Source organism: Phoca vitulina, unplaced genomic scaffold, assembly GCF_004348235.1.
Source record: "Phoca vitulina isolate PV1807 unplaced genomic scaffold, GSC_HSeal_1.0 scaffold7, whole genome shotgun sequence".
NCBI lineage: Eukaryota > Metazoa > Chordata > Mammalia > Carnivora > Phocidae > Phoca > Phoca vitulina.
The window spans coordinates 36172973-36186587 of record NW_022589710.1 but is presented as its reverse complement, the minus strand read 5'-3'; the positions used below and the strand labels follow the sequence as shown (position 1 = coordinate 36186587).

Here is a 13615-nt window from a genome sequence, read left to right as displayed (position 1 = left end):
TTCTATTGGGAAATTTCCCCTGTCAGGAGAGAGGGGTCTTTTCTGTGCTAGGTTTTAGACATTTGAAGATGTGGGCATTTGTTGTTGTTGTTGTTCTGGATTATTTATAGCATTACATTAAAAATAGGGACAGAATCTACTTTCCCACCTTAAAGAAAAAAAGAAAAGCTAGAGAATGTACAAAATAGACATTGGACATTGGACAACAAACCACACAGGACAGCCCCAAGAGAAGGGACACAAAATGAACCCTTTGATCATCCAGTTTACTACGTAGAACCAACTTCCAGGTTCCATAGGGAGAGGTAAGCCAAATAGACACCGGTGGTCTCTCTGCACTGGGAAGACAGAGTTGTGAATTTGGAGAGGCCAACGCAGCTGGGATTTGCAGGGGAGGAGACTACTGGTGACGGAAGAGCTGGACGCAGAGGCTTTGCGGATCTGTAGCAGATGCCCTTCAAGTCTTCAGCTGAGCACTAATCTCATGCTTATAAAGATACTTAACCAAGGACGGCAAAAGAGCCATCAGAAAGGAGCAGGCAGAATAATCCCTAGCATTCACACAGGGCCAGGAATAGTTCATGTTCTCACAGCCAGAGGAAAAACCTTGTAATATACTGGACACTGGGTGTAGTGCCCAGAAAGTAATTGTGTCGGTAGTGAGGTAAACTTAGCCCTAGACTAAAGGCTGCTCTGGTCCTACCAAACGTAACTTAAAAGCAAGCCTGAAGGATCAAACTCATTGTCAAGTAACTTAACTGCATCACAGAACAAAGTTCAAGAATATTTAAAAGAATACAAGAATATCCAGTACCCAACCAGGTAAAACTTGCAATGTCTTATAATCAATCAAAAGTTAGCAAGCATGTGGAGAAGCAGAAAACATGACCTATAATGAGGAGAAAAACCAATAAATTAGAAAAGACCCCCAAATGATACAGATGATAGAACTAGTATATAAGAACATTAAAACAGTAGTAACGATACTTACTCTAACTACTTTCCATAAGTCTAAGAGGTAGAGGAAAGCATGAGCTGATTTAGGAGAGACCTGGAAAATATGAAACGTGCACAAACTGAAATTCAAAATATGAAAATTCTGTCTCCATGGGGTTTATATCTGTCTTATAAGGTGGAAGAGGGACAGTAAAATATCCTGTGGGTTGCAGCTAAAGCAAAAGTTTGCAGGAAATTTATAGCCCTCGAGGCCCATATTAGAATAAAAGTAAGGTGTCAAATTAATGACTTTAGCTTCCAACCTTAAGAAAACTAGGAAAAGAAGAGCAAATGAAACCCCAAGTAAGCAGAAGAGAAGAAATGATAAAGATTAGAGTGGAAATCAATGGAACAGAAAAATGGGGAACAATAGAAATCAAGGAAACCAAAAGCTGATTTTTTTGAGAAAAATAAAACTGATAAGCCTCTAGGTAAACTAGTCAGAATAAAGGAAGACACACATTATTAATATCAGGTTACATTACTATTCTGAAGATATTAAAAGGAATAAGGAGGTCATACCATGAACAACTATGCCAATACATTTGAATACTTAGATGAAATGGAAAAATTCCTTAAAAGACTAAATTACTGAAGCTCACTCAGGAAGAAATTTAAAAATCCTGAATAGCCATATATTTATTAAGGAAATTGAATTTGCAGTTAAAAATCTTCCCACAGGGGCGCCTGGGTGGCTCAGATGGTTAAGCATCTGCCTTCGGCTCAGGTCATGATCCCAGGGTCCTGGGATCGAGTCCCACATCGGACTCCCTGCTCAGCGGGGAGCCTGCTTCTCCCTCTGCCTCTCTCTCTCTGTCTCTTATGAATAAAGGAATAAAATCTTTAAAAAAAAAAAAAAAATCTTTCCACAAAGAAAACTCCAGGCCCAGATGGCTTTTCTGGGAGAATGCTACCAAACATTTAAGGAATAAATAACCATTTTTTACTTTTTTTAAGTTTATTAGTTTTATTTTTAAATTTTAATTCCAGTACAGTTACATACAGTGTTATATTAGTTTCAGGTGTACAGTATAGTGATTCAACACTTCTATACATTACTCAGTGCTCATCAGGACAAGTGCACTCCTTAATTCCCCATCACCTATTTCTCCCATTCCCTCACCCACCTCCCCTCTGGTGGCCATCAGGTGTCTATAGTTAAGAGTCTGTTTCTTGGTTTCTCTTTTTCCTTTGTTCATTTGTTATGTTAACTTCCACATATAAATGAAATAATATGGTATTCGTCTTTCTGACTTACTTCACTTAGCATTATACTTTCTAGCTCCATCTATGTTGGTTGAAATGGCAAACTTTCATTCTTTTTTATGGCTGAGTAATATTCCATTGTATATGTATACCACACCTTCTTTATCCATTCATCTTTCAGTGGATATGTGGACTGCTTCCATAATTTGGTTATTGTAAATAATGCTGCAATAAACATAGAGGTGCTTGTATCCCTTTGAATTAGTGTTTTTGTATTCTTTGGGTAAATATTCAGTAGTGTAATTACCAGACTGTAGGGTAGTTCTATTTTTAAACTTTTGAGGAACGTCCATACTGTAGTCTACAGTGGTTGCCCAGTTTGCATTGCCACCAGCAGTGCAAGAGGGTTCCTTTTTCTCCACATCCTTGCCAACACTTACTGTTTCTTATGTTGTTGATTTTAGCCATTCTGACAGGTGTGAGGTGATACCTCATTATAGTTTTGATTTGCATTTCCCTGATGATTAGTGATGATGAGCATCTTTTCATGTGTCTATATATCTTCCTTGGAAAAATGTCTGCTCATGTCTTCTGCCTATTTTTAAATTAGATGATTTGTTTTTTTGTGTGTTGAGTTGTATAAGTTCTTTATATATTTTGGGTATTAAACCTTTGTCAGATATGTCATTTGTAAATATCTTCCCCACTCAGTAGGTTGCCTTTTAGTTTTGTTGATTGTTTCCTTTGCTGTGCAAAAGGTTTTTATTTTGATGTAGTCCCAATAGTTTTTTTTGCTTTTGTTTCCGTTGCCTCAGGAGACATATTTAGACAGATGTTGCTACAGCCAATGTCAGAGAAATTACTGCCTGTGCTCTCTTCTAGGATTTTTATGGTTTCATGTTTCACATTTAGTTCTTTAACCCATTTTGAGTTTATTTTTGTGTATGGTATAAGGAAGTGGTCCAGTTTCATTCTTTTGCGTGTCATTGTCCAGTTTTCCCAGAACTATTCGTTGAAGAGACTTTTTCCCATTGAATACTTATTCCTCCTTTGTCAAAGATTAATTGGCTATATAATTGTGGGTTTATTTCTGGGTTTTCTATTCTGTTCCACTGATCTGTGTGTCTGTTTTTATGCCAGTACTATACTGTTTTGATTACTACAGTTTCATAATATAACTTAAAGTCTAGAATTGTGATACTTCCAGTTTTGTTTTTCTTTTTCAAGATTGCTTTGACTATTTGGGATCTTTTGTGGATTGTTTGTTCTACTTTTGTGAAAAATGCTGTTGATATGTTGATAGGGATTGCATTAAATCTGTAGATTGCTTTGGGTAGTATAGACTTTTTTAAAAAAGATTTATTTATTTGAGAGAGAGAGGGAGAGAACATGCATGCGGGTGGAGGGGCAGTGGGAGAGAGAGAATCTCAAGCAGACTCCCTGCTGAGTACAGAGCCTGACACAGGGCTTGATCCTACTACCCTAAAATCATGACCCAAGCCGAAATTAAGAGTTGGTTGCCCACCTGACTGAACCACCCAGGCACCCCTAGGTAGTATAGACTTTTTAACAATTCTTCCAATCCATGAACATGGAATGTCTTTCCATTTCTTTGTGTTGTCTTCAATTTCTTTCATCAGTGTTTTATAGTTTTCAAAGTCCAGGTCTTTCACCTCTCTGACTAAATTTATTCATAGATATTTTATTATTTGTGGTACAATTATAAATGGGATTGTTCTCTTAATTTCTCCTTCTGCTTCATTATTGGTGTATAGAAATACAACAGATTTCTGTACATTAGTTTTGCATCCTGTGACTTTACTGAATTCATTGATCAATTCTAGTAGATTTTTGGTGGCATCTTTAGGGTTTTCTGTATATAGCATCATGTCATTTGCAAATAGTGAAAGTTTTATTCCTTCCTTACCAATTTGGATGCCTTTTATCACTTTTTCTTGTCTGATTGCTGTGGCTAGGACTTCCAGTACTATGTTGAATAAAAGTGGTGAGAATGGACATCCTTGTCATTTTCTGACCTTATGGGAAAATCTCTCAGATTTCCTCCATTAAGGATGATGTTAGCTGTGGGTTTTTCATATAAGGCCCTTATTATGTTGAGATATGTTCCCTCTAAACCTACTTTGTTGAGGGTTTTTTCGTGAATGATATTGTACTTTGTCCAGTGCTTTTTCTGCATCTACTGAAATGATCATATGGTTTTTATCCTTTCTCTTATTGATGTGATGCATCATGTTGATTGTTTTGTGAATATTGAACCACTTTGTATCCTAGGAATAAATCTCCTTGATCATGGCAAATGATTTTTTTTTTTTATTAAAGATTTTTATTTATTTATTTGTCAGAAAGAGAGAGAGCACAAGCAGGGGGAGCAGCAGAGGGAGAGGGAGAAGCAGGCTCCTCACTGAGCAAGGAGCCCGATGTGGGACTCGATCCCAGGACCCTGGGATCATGACCTGAGCCGAAGGCAGACGCTTAACAACTGAGCCACCCAGGCATCCCGCAAATGATTTTTTTTAATGTATTGTTGGATTCAGTTTGCTAGTATTTTGATGAGGATTTTTGCATTTTGTTGGGGATTTTTACATTTATGTTCATCTGAGATATTCACCCGTAGTTCTCTTTTTTTGTAAAGTCTTTATCTGGGTTGGGTATCAGGGTAATGCTTATAGAATGAATTTGGAAGTTTTCCTTCCTCTTCTATTTTCTTGGAATAGTTTGAGAAGAATAGGTATTAAATTTTTTAAAAATGTTTGGTAGAATTTGCCTGTGAAGCTTTCTGGTGCTGGACTTTTGTTTGTTGGGAGTTTTTGGATTACTGATTTAATTTCATTGCTGGTAATCAGTCTGTTCAAATTTTATATTTCTTCTTGCTTCAGTTTTGGTAGATTATATGTTTCTAGGAATTTATTCATTTCTTCTAGGTTGTCTAATTTGTTGGCATATAACTTTTCATAATATTCTCTTATAATTATGTTTCTGTGATGTCAGTTGTTATTTCTTCTCTTTCATTTCTGATTTTGGTTATTCGAGTCCTCTCTCCTTTTTGATGAGTCTGACTAGAGTTTTATCAGTTTTACTGATTTTTTTTTTCAAAGAACCAGCTACTGGTTTCATTGATTTGATCTATTGTTTTCTTTTGTTTTTAGTTTCGGTATCATTTAATTCTGCTCTAATCTTTATTATTTCCTTCCTTCTGCTAATTTGGGGTTTTCTTTGTTGTTCTTTTTCTAGCTCCTTTAGGTGTAAGGTTAGGTTGTTTCTTTGAGATTTTTCTTGTTTCTTGAGGTACACCTATATTGCTATAAACTTTCATTTTAGAACTGCTTTTGCTGAATCCCAAAGATTTTAGATCATTGTGTTTTCATTTTCATTTGTATCCATGTAATTTTTGATTTCTTCTTTGATTTCATGGTTGACTTGTTCATTGCTTAGTAACATGTTATTTAACCTCCATGAAATTTACACATACTTTTGCAGAAAATTGAGGAGCAGAAAATACTTTCCAATTCATTCTATGAAGCCAGCATTACTCTGATAGTAAACCCAGACCAATATATTGAAAGGAGAAGACAACAGACCAGTATCTCTCATGCACATAGATGCTAAATTTTGTATAATTTTGTAATAGAATTTTTGCATCTCTCAAAAAATTTTAGCAAATGTAATCCAAAAAGATATTATGAACAAGTGGAATTTCCCCAGGAATATAAGGTTTCTTTAACATTTGAAAATCAATCAAAATAATTTACCATATTAACAGAATAATAATGAAAAAAACATTTTACCTCAACAGATGCTGAGAAAGCATTTGACAAAATCTTATACCCATTCCTGCTAAAAACTCTAAACAAACTATGAGTACAGGGAAACTCCCTCAACCTGATAAAAGGTATTTATGAAAAACTTACAGCTAATATTATACTTAATCATAATCAGGAACAAGGCAGGTATATGTTCATTCTCACTAATTCTTTTCAACATTTTACTAGAAATTCTACCCCATGCAATAGGCAAGACAAGAGATAACAGGCATCCAGATTGGAAAGGTGGAAGTAAAACTCTATTTGAAAACATGCTAATTGATGTAGATAATCCCAAGGCATCTACAAAAAATGAGTTTAGTAAGGTTGTAGGAGAAAAGGACAATATATAAAATCAATTGTATTACTACATGGCAGCAATGAACAAATGATAATTGAAATTAATACTATTTATAATAGCATTAGAATTATAAAACTAGGGATAAATTTGACAAAAGGTGTGAGACTGAAAATTCAAAACATTTCTGAGAGAAATTAAATTCTAAATAAATGGAGAGAGATGTTCATGAGCTAGAAGATTCAGTATTGGTAAGATCTCAGTCCTCCCTCAAAATGATCTTTAGATTCAATTTGATCCCAGTAAAAATCTCAGGCTTTTTTGGGAAGAAATTGACAAACAGATTCTTGAATTCATAGGGAAATATAATGAACCTAGAATAGCCAAAACAACTTTGAAAAAGAACTAAGTTGGAGGGCTTATACTACTGGACTTCAAGATTGATTCTAAAGCCATAATAATCAAAACAACATGTATTGACATAAAGATAGATCGCTGGAACAGGATAGAGTCCAGAAATAGACCTATACAACAAGAAATTTTAACGAAGTGTCAAGGTAGTGGGGAAAGAATGATCTTTTCACTAAATGGTGCTTGAACTAAAATAGGCAAATGATTATTCAAATGGATATATCATCAAAGAAGATATAGTGATGGCAAATAATTACATGAAATGCTGCTAAAATTATTCATCAGAGAAATCCAAATTAAAACACAGTGAGAAACCACAATGAGAAACCATACCCAATAGATTAGCTAAAATTAGAAAGACTGATCATATCAAGGGTTTGGGAGAATGTGGAGTAATGAGAACTCTCATACACTACTGGGTTGGGGGAGATATAAATTGGTATTCCTTTTTTGGGGGGTACTTTAAAAACTAATTAGCATTTTCTTAAATGTTAAGTGTAAACCTACCAGGTGACTCATTCATTCCACTTCTTGGTATTTACTGAAGAGAGATGAAGGCATATGTTCGTACAAAAACCTGTACACAGATGTTCATAGCAACTCTATTTGTAATAGCCCCGAAATGGTAACAAACCAAATGACCAGCAACAGGTGAGAGGATAAGCAAACTGTGATATACCCACAGAGCAGATACTGCTCAGCAATAAAAAGCACTGAACTACTGATAGATACATGTAACATTATGAATCTTAATGGTGCTGAATAAAAGAAGACAAAAAAGCATACATACTATAAGACCTCATTTGTATAAAATTTTGGAAATAGGGAACTATAGTAGCAACAGATTTGTAGTTGCCAGGGGATGGGATGGCGGTTGGGAGAGACGGAGGCATAGATTACTAAGGGACATGAGGGAACTTTCAGGGGTGATGAATGTGTTCATTATCTTGATTGCACTTATGGTTTTACTGGTATAAGTGTGCGTGCGTGTGTGTGTGTGTGTGTATACACAAATACATATCAAAACTAATCAAATCGTACACATTAAATATGTGTAGGTTATTGTATGTCCATTATGCCTCAACAAATCTGCAAACAATATAATGAAAACAAAACAGAAAAAGAAGGATGAAGAGAGCAAAGATTGCAGCCTGAGTGGAAAGGACATACTGTCCAGCAGGGACCATATCCAGCACAGGGTGGAGGCCTTGGGGCTGAGGGTCACGAGAAGAAATATGGAGGAGGTTTCTTAAAGTCAAAAGGCTGTGGATGTTCTCTGTCCCGTATTGAGAGAGCAGAGTCTCTGAGAGCTGCTACTTCAGCTGGTAGCTTCTCTTGCTGTGCTAGGTAAGCATTGGGCTGTCTGGAGACAGTCTCCTCGGTAGGTTGGCCTCCTGTTTTCGTGCGTAAGCGATGAGCTCAAGTTGGAATTATGGCATCAGTTAGGTCTGCATGGTATCAGCATGCTAGGTGGCCAGCTCAGGGTTTGTTAGTAGTTATATGTACATGTATGTGTATGTATGTATGTATGTATAAACTTTTATATAGGTATTAATAAATATAAATATATATATTTATGTATATACATAAACAATTTTTTTTTACAGCCAAGACTGTTTTTTACAGAACTAGGAGGCATAATTAATATACAGTAAATTGTACCTGTTTAAAGCATACAATTTTGTGCCTTTGGACATTTATATATATACATATATGCCCCTGAAAGCATCACCACAATCAAGGTAGTGAACGCATCTGTCACACTCAAAAGTTTCCTTGTGCCTCTTCATAATTTCCACCTTCTTCACTTCCTCCCCCTGTCCAATCCTGTGCAATCTCCAGTAGAATTTGTCACTATAGATTAGTTTGCATTTTATAAAATTTTATATAAATGTAATTTAGAGTGACCAACCATTTAGATTTGCCTGGGACTGAGGTGCTTCCCAGGATGCAGGATCCTCAGTCAAGCTCACAGGTGTGTGATGGTATATTATTGTGGTTTATTGGTATTTTCGTAATGACTAATGATGTGCATTTTTTTCATATTCTTGTTTGTGATCTGTATATCTTCTTTGGGGAAATATCTGTTGAAATCACCCATTTTTAATGGGATATTTTTTTATTGAGGTACAGTTGACATAAAATAGTAATATTAGTTTCAGGTGTAGGTAGTTACGTTTTATTTTTTTTATTTAAAAAAGATTTTATTTGAGAGAGCGAGAGAGAGCGCATGAGCAGGGGGAGGGGCAGAGGGAGAAGCAGACTCCCCACTGAGCAAGGAGCCCAATGTGGGGCTAGATCCCAAGACTCCGGGATCATGACCTGAGCTGAAGGCAGATGCCCCGGTAGTTACATTTTAAATACCTGCATACTTCTGGGTTATTTATCTCTTCTAATAGTGTGTATGATATGGAACGAATATTAACTTTATTCAATTTCTTTTTTCTTTTTTTTTTTTTTTTAAAGATTTTATTTATTTATTAGAGAGACACAGCGAGAGAGGGAACACAAGCAGGGGGAGTGGGAGAGGGAGAAGCAGGCTTCCCGCTGAGCAGGAGCCCCGATGCGGGGCTCGATCCCAGGAATCTGGGATCATGACCTGAGCCGAAGGCAGACGCTTAACGACTGAGCCACCCAGGTGCCCCTATTATCCAATTTTAATTCAGTAAATAGCTGTTTAGCTTCAGGTATGTGCTGGTGACTTCTAAATGATAAAAATGTCAAAGTGAACTAGGTAACATGCTTTTGGTCTCGAATAGGGATATATACTGGAACAGTCAATCGGGTCTGGTCCTTGCTAGACTTGAGTAGCAGAAAAGCATCGTCCTTGCTGTGGGGAGAGATAGGGAAAGGACATCCCCAGTTAAATTTCTCTCTCAGCATATCCTCTTCCACCACGCATGTATAGGATGTGGGGGGTTCTTGGAATTACGTTATTATACTCAGCCTTTGATGAGGCTCCTAAAACTCAGAGATCACAGAAAACATTGCATTTGACAACCTGTTACAGTGCTTGCTAAAGTGTTTCAGAACTCAGAGGTATTGTACAAGTGTTGTAGTTAATATAACAACATATCCAAATTAAGAGTAGTGGGACCAGCCATCTTGTCACCCAGAAATCTGAAAAAACTGAGTAAGTCTTGGGTTGGATAGAATTAAAAGGTACTGAATCTAGGATATGGAGTGGGATCAATCTGTAGATAGTCTTTAAAAATATTTAAAATTAGGAATAGGTCTGTTTAAACAATTTTAAGGCTTAAAAAGGATCAAACTTTCTGTTCCATGAAAGAAATGGAGGTTTAGAACCAGGCAATCCTCTTTGACATTAAGATGATTGACATGTCAATTCAAGCCCTGGTTCACTCTGAATTTTTGGGAGAGTTCCTGTGAAGAGGGTGGGTGGAAGGCAGAGGCACAAAAGGACACAGAGAAGGATGCTGAAGAGGCAAGACAGGTGCTTTTCTGTTGATCGAGAACATGGGGGCAGAGCATTGTGAACATGGGCCTGCTGGTTTCATATCATAGGTGCTTCCCAGACACCAGCCTGTTCTTACGGTGCTGGGGTAGGAGATGGTGATAAAGGGATGGCTCACAGCTAGAGGTTCCTTTCCTTAAAGCAAATAAACAAACACAACATATGCCTCCTAAAAGCCAGGCATTTCTCCTTTGGTTAGTATTCTGGGGTTTTTATTAAACACTTTAGATTTTCTGATTTATTTCCCTTCAGTGTATCTTCATCCTTTGAACATAGGATGTGGCAGATCTTGGGGGGCTTTTCCCCCACGCCCACCATGTGCTCAGAATGTCATCAGGTGGGTTAGTGACAGGGACACACAGCTGTTTCCAGGTGATAAAGAGGAGAGGAGATTATGTCTTTGTTTTTATTTTACTTTCTTTGGTATGTGTGGGGGCATGGTGCGAAGATCTTGCCTTTTATGTTGTATTTCTTTAGTTTCATGAAAAGTAATTTAATTTTTGTTCTAGAATGAATCCTCACTAATGTTTTTACTTTTGGCGGGTAGAGGAGATTGATTTTTTGTTTCCTGTGTGTCTGGGCAGTGAGCATCCTGAGGCAGGGGCTTTGTGTCCTGTCTCCTGCTTCTGCCAGGGGCTGATACTTAGCAATGACTCTGTAAATACGTGTTTGGTGAGCCCGAGGGTGTGTGAATGCCCAAAGTACAGGCATGGCACTGCTGACCAAAGGGGCAGCAAAATGGGTATTTTTCAGCCCAGTTCCTTCCCGGGATGGTTTTATATAGGTTAATCTTTTTGCATATAAAAGCATTTCCCGTATCTAAAATTCATGCAGCCCTTCCAAAACTTCAGTGACTCCTGTCCCCAAACTCCTTGTTAGTGATCGACAGTGATGGTCCTGCATAGAGCTGGCTGCCCCCACAGTCTGTAGAAGACCCAGGGCTTGCCCTTGGCAATGACTACTCCTTTATGAAGAGGAATTCACATAGTATACAATTTACCCATTTAAAGTATACAATTCAGTGGATTTTAGTGTATTCATAGACTTATGCACCCATTATCACAACCAGTTTTAGAACATTTTCATCACCCCAGAAGAAAACCTGTACTCATTAGCCATCATTACCTAATTTCTGTCTCCCCCTTACTCTTAGGCAGCCACTAATCTCCTTCCTGTGTGTATAGATTTGCCTGTTCTGGACAGGTCCAGTAAATGGAATCATACAAAATGTGGTTCTTTGTAACTGGCTTCTTTCACTTAGCGTCAGGTTTTCAAGGTTCATCCATGTTGTAGTATGAATCAGTATTTTGTTCTTTTTTATGGCTGAGTAATATTCTGCTGTATACCGTATTTTTCTATCCATTTCTTAGTTAATGGACACTTGGTTTGTTTCCACTTTTAGGCTATCCTGAGTAATGTGGCTATGAACATTTGTATACTAGCTGAGGATTTATTTTTATATTTTCACTTTATCACTTTGGACTGACACAAGTACCAGTACACAGTTTTAACTCCTTTTGGAATCCAAAAACCTATGACAGTAGAAATCCATGGAGCACACATCATGTAGCAGAACAGACTGAAACATGCATATTTATCATTTCCACTATGATGGTGTGATTGGCTAAAACAATGCAAAAATCTGAACCTATGTAAATTTAGCCTAATTCTTGCATTTGTGGGTATTTACTCCATGCTAGTCATTGGACTAGGTAATGAGGATATAATGGACAGGGTCTGTACTCTCAAAGTGCTTCTGTCCAGTGTCTCTGAGGAGTGGGAGGGTGGCCATGGGGTGTGTACAAGGGAATCCAGGATGTGGGACAACATGGTGCCCTCTGCTTGGGGGTGCACTGGGCACCATTAGAGCTCCAGAGAACCCAAAATAGACTTAAGGTAGGATGGTAGGGAGGTCAGGGAAGCTTCCAGAAGGAAGTTCACAACCAGGCTGGGATCTAAAGGAGGAGTGGATGTAGATAAGAGAAGGGAGGGTGGAGAGGAGGAGGAGGAGGGGGAGAGAGAGTTCTTAAGTAGAAAGCTCAGCGTGTTGTATGCATCACGTGCTCTGGAGTTGAAAGTAAGGTTCAAGGTGAGGTGTGGTGGGAAATGAGGATGAAAAGAGCAGAGGGAGGCCTGGTACCCTTGAGAGCTGCACCAGATGGTTTGGACTCGGGCCCAAGAGCTGGGAAGGGAGCCACGTGAGCAGGTCTGCATTTTGGCCACGGCAGGTGGGGGGTGGTACACGGGGCCAACGGTGGTGTTATTTCCCCTGCAATGGGAGAAAAGGTTACCTGCTGTGGGGTTCAGTGGGAGTTTTGAGGATGTTGGGTGGTGGCCAGGAAGAGTCACTGTGGAGAACGAGGTGAGCAGGTGAGTTAGAGAAGCAGTTGTGGGCTCTTGTAAGAAGCGGACTATTTTAAGTCTGTGTCGTCAGACATTGCGGAGGGACATGCCCCCAAGGATGTGGTGAAACACGACACTTGCATAATTGTGCTTCAGGATGTCCCTTGCCTCAACTGAACTGTACTGAACTGACTTAACTGAACCGCAAATGCCAATAAAAATAGAGAACAAAAGTTGCCCAGATGGGCAGTGGATGTGGATGACGGTGTGTCGGTCCTCGTGATCATTATAGCCCACAGCCGGCAGCCCCCCTGAGGACTTCACAGAGTTGCCCTTTATACTTACTTTGAAACGGAGAGCCTAGTAGAGAAGCTGATTATTTCCCTGCTTCCAGGATCGAAGGAATTTGGGTCGGTGGTGGGGGGTGGAGGCAAGAAGATCTACTGGAGCTGTTCATTTACAAATATTGGGAGGCTACAGTATCTCTGATCCTAGAGTCCGGGGAATTAAACACAGAGCAGGGCCGGGCAGGATAAGGGAAGCAATCTCCCTCCTACAGCGGTTTTGGGAACCTCGGGAGACATGTGCCTGCAAGCTTTGCTCAATGAGCTGGGCTGGAAGAGCTAGGAAACTGGTCTCGGGGCAGAGAGCTAGAGGTGGCCTTACTGCCCCAGCAAGGTGCCACCAGAGGTGTGATGCCCCGGGCCTGGCCGCGGGTCCAGTCTGGCTGTCTGCATGTGGCACACACGAGGGGGGGGCCCCGGGCAGGCTGCATGGCAGTGGTCCTTAGTTTATGCTGGTTAAACTCCCCTTAGATGAGGGGCCCTCCTGGCGGCTGAGGGCAGAATTGATCCCACTTTCTGACCACCTCTGCGTGGGTGTGTGTTGCCGCAGCTGAGAAACAGCAGGTAATGCCCTCAGGCCACTGGATGGTTGTACTGCGGGGACAGGCCTCAGCTGTGGGCCGGCCGGTGTTCTGAGAGACCAGTTAGCAGGCCCGCGTTCAGCCAGGCTTGGCCACGGGGCTGGCCCTTGAGGGAAGGACGTCACGGGCCGGGGATTTCA

The 13615-nt window shown here is 39.3% G+C and overlaps 1 protein-coding gene across 1 annotated transcript in view; it reads left to right on the top strand.

Annotated features, from left to right (window-relative positions):
* Positions 1 to 13615, top strand: part of ESR2 (estrogen receptor 2) — a 68349-nt gene that overhangs the window by 49799 nt on the left and 4935 nt on the right. The window lies entirely within an intron of this gene.